Source organism: Thalia democratica, unplaced genomic scaffold (genome assembly GCF_965202585.1).
Source record: "Thalia democratica unplaced genomic scaffold, ktThaDemo2.hap1.1 HAP1_SCAFFOLD_869, whole genome shotgun sequence".
In the NCBI taxonomy this organism is placed as follows: domain Eukaryota; kingdom Metazoa; phylum Chordata; class Thaliacea; order Salpida; family Salpidae; genus Thalia; species Thalia democratica.
Window position 1 is genome coordinate 17501 of NW_028139821.1, and position 2975 is coordinate 20475.

At 50.4% G+C, this 2975-nt stretch overlaps 3 non-coding genes across 3 annotated transcripts in view; all 3 read right to left on the minus strand.

The window, feature by feature from the left end:
* LOC145847294 (large subunit ribosomal RNA) overlaps positions 1–344 on the minus strand; it is a 3632-nt gene extending 3288 nt beyond the window's left edge. Inside the window, exon 1 of the ribosomal RNA XR_014371210.1 lies at positions 1–344. This exon is cut by the window's left edge and continues 3288 nt beyond it. This is a non-coding gene — a ribosomal RNA (large subunit ribosomal RNA).
* A 222-nt stretch (positions 345–566) lies between these two features.
* LOC145847283 (5.8S ribosomal RNA) lies at positions 567–719 on the minus strand. The gene has a single exon (XR_014371199.1). It is a non-coding gene; the product is annotated as a 5.8S ribosomal RNA (ribosomal RNA).
* A 182-nt stretch (positions 720–901) lies between these two features.
* On the minus strand, positions 902–2709 carry LOC145847290 (small subunit ribosomal RNA). Its single transcript, XR_014371206.1, has one exon. It is a non-coding gene; the product is annotated as a small subunit ribosomal RNA (ribosomal RNA).
* Between the last annotated feature and the right edge of the window lie 266 nt (positions 2710–2975).

Below are 2975 nucleotides of genomic sequence, written 5' to 3' on the forward strand. Positions count from 1 at the left end.
GTCTCGAGCCAGTATTTAGCCTTAGATGGAGTTTACCACCCGCTTAGGGCTGCATTTCCAAACAACCCGACTCCGGGAAAACCGCTAGGACGAATTACGACCGCCGCCAAGGGCCTAACACCCGCTCTGGGAAAAGGCCTCGATCAGAAGAACGTGGGCAGTCGTTGGTTCGCCGCATGCTGAATTCCATACGCTACATTTCCTCGCCCTCCAAAAAGGCTCGGATTTAGCGCTGGGCTTATCCCGCTTCACTCGCCGTTACTAGGGGAATCCTTGTTAGTTTCTTTTCCTCCGCTTAGTGATATGCTTAAGTTCAGCGGGTCGTCCCGCCCGATCTCAGGTCAAAAGTGATGTACTATAAAAGTACATGCGCTTTGTACGTCGGCCTTTTGAAGTCACTTAACTTATTCTCGAGCACCTACCGTCGTTGCTACCTCACCCGAGGCCAGCAGGCTGCTCACGCTTCAGCTGTGAAATCGCCAGACCAGCTGTCTTTGACGACACGCTCCTTAATACAGAAACGAGTCGCAGGCACTTTCAAACTAATGAAAGGATCGGTGTGTTAAAGACCCTGAGACGGACGTGGCCCCAGGATTACCCGAGGCCGCAATACGCGTTCAGAATATCGATGCTCAATGTGTCCTGCAATTCACATTACTTCTCGGAGCTAGCTCCGTCCTTCATCGACGCTCGAGCCGAGTGATCCACCGCTAAGAGATCTCTCGTGTTAATCAATCTCAATGCAACCAAAAAATCGTGTTCAAAAAGAAGCGGCCGCGCCAGCACTTGCGTGCTGAATTATTACTCCCGCTGTCAGGAAGCAACGCGACCGAACTATAACAGTTACAGGGCTCGGTCCCTTCGAAGAAGAGACGTCGCTTGAAATCAAATTTCGATTCGTTAATGATCCTTCCGCAGGTTCACCTACGGAAACCTTGTTACGACTTTTACTTCCTCTAAATGATCAAGTTCGATCGTCTTTTCGAACACCGGCGAGTGCGTTGCCGCACGTACCAGGCTCAATCGGAGGACCTCACTAAACCATTCAATCGGTAGTAGCGACGGGCGGTGTGTACAAAGGGCAGGGACGTAATCAACGCAAGCTAATGACTCGCGCTTACTGGGAATTCCTCGTTCAAGGGAAACAATTGCAAGTCCCTATCCCTAGCACGACCGGGGTTCAACGGATTACCCGGACCTTTCGGCCTAGGGAACACACGATGATCCGGTCAGTGTAGCGCGCGTGCGGCCCCGAACATCTAAGGGCATCACAGACCTGTTATTGCTCAATCTCGTGTGGCTAAACGCCACTAGTCCCTCTAAGAAGTTGTCTCCGACCCAATGGGTCGAGCAGCTATTTAGCAAGTAAGAGTCTCGTTCGTTATCGGAATTAACCAGACAAATCGCTCCACCAACTAAGAACGGCCATGCACCACCACCCACAGAATCAAGAAAGAGCTCTCAATCTGTCAATCCTCGCTGTGTCCGGGCCGGGTGAGATTTCCCGTGTTGAGTCAAATTAAGCCGCAGGCTCCACTCCTGGTGGTGCCCTTCCGTCAATTCCTTTAAGTTTCAGCTTTGCAACCATACTTCCCCCGGAACCCAAAGACTTTGGTTTCCCGGAAGCTGCCGGACAGTTCTTAAGTTCGACACTGCCCGATCGCTAGTCGGCATCGTTTAAGGTCAGAACTAGGACGGTATCTGATCGTCTTCGAACCTCTGACTTTCGCTCTTGATTAAAGAAAACATTCTTGGCAAATGCTTTCGCAGTCGTTCGTCTTGCGCCGATCCAAGAATTTCACCTCTAACGGCACAGTACGGATGCCCCCGTCCGTTCCTATTAATCATTACCTCGTGCTCCGAAAACCAACAAAATAGAACCGAGGTCCTATTCCATTATTCCATGCAACATTATACAAGCGTAAAGCCTGCTTTGAACACTCTAATTTTTTCAAGGTAAACTTGCCGGACCACCGCAACACTCAGTTAAGAGCACCGCGAAGGCACCGACCAACAAGAACAACGAGGCCAGTGCTAGCCTTTCGACCGACCAACCTCGCCGTCCCTATATCCAACTACGAGCTTTTCAACCGCAACAACTTAAATATACACTTTTGGAGCTGGAATTACCGCGGCTGCTGGCACCAGACTTGCCCTCCAATGGATACTCGTTAAAAAGTTTAAAGTGTACTCATTCCAATTGCAGGACCTCGTACGAGGTCTGCATTGTTATTTTTCGTCACTACCTCCCCGAGCCGGGAATGGGTAATTTGCGCGCCTGCTGCCTTCCTTGGATGTGGTAGCCGTTTCTCAGGCTCCCTCTCCGGAATCGAACCCTGATTCTCCGTCACCCGTTACAACCTCGGTAGGCCGATACCGTACCGACGATAGTTGATAGGGCAGTTGCTTTAATGAGATGTCGCCAGCACTAGGCCGTGCGATCCGCAAGCTTATCCAGAGTCACCATTGTAACGACCCGAAAGCCGGTTAGTTTTGGTCTGATAAATGCGCGCCTCACGTCAGTTCGGCGCTTTACGCATGTATTAGCTCTAGAATTGCCACAGTTATCCATGTAAAAGCGTACAATCAAATGAACCATAACTGATTTAATGAGCCATTCGCAGTTTCACTGTACGTGAGCTCGTACTTACACTTGCATGGCTTAATCTTTGAGACAAGCATATGACTACTGGCAGGATCAACCAGATAACTATCCGAGGGCGTTTAAACCCGTTGCTCGACTGAGCGTTTTTACTGTATAAATACAGACCTTTTCTATCACTCGGCTTAAAAGCCTTGCGAACGTTACTGAAAGTCGGCGCCGGCCTTTTGCTGTTTAAAGCGCCAGCCCGCGTCGACTGCAGCATGCAGCTATACAACTGACTGTTCTTTCTCCCGACCAACCGTTTGCCTTCTGCCGGTTAACTCGTCAGCAGCAACACGCCATCTGTCTGCTGCAGTTACCCGCCTCGAGC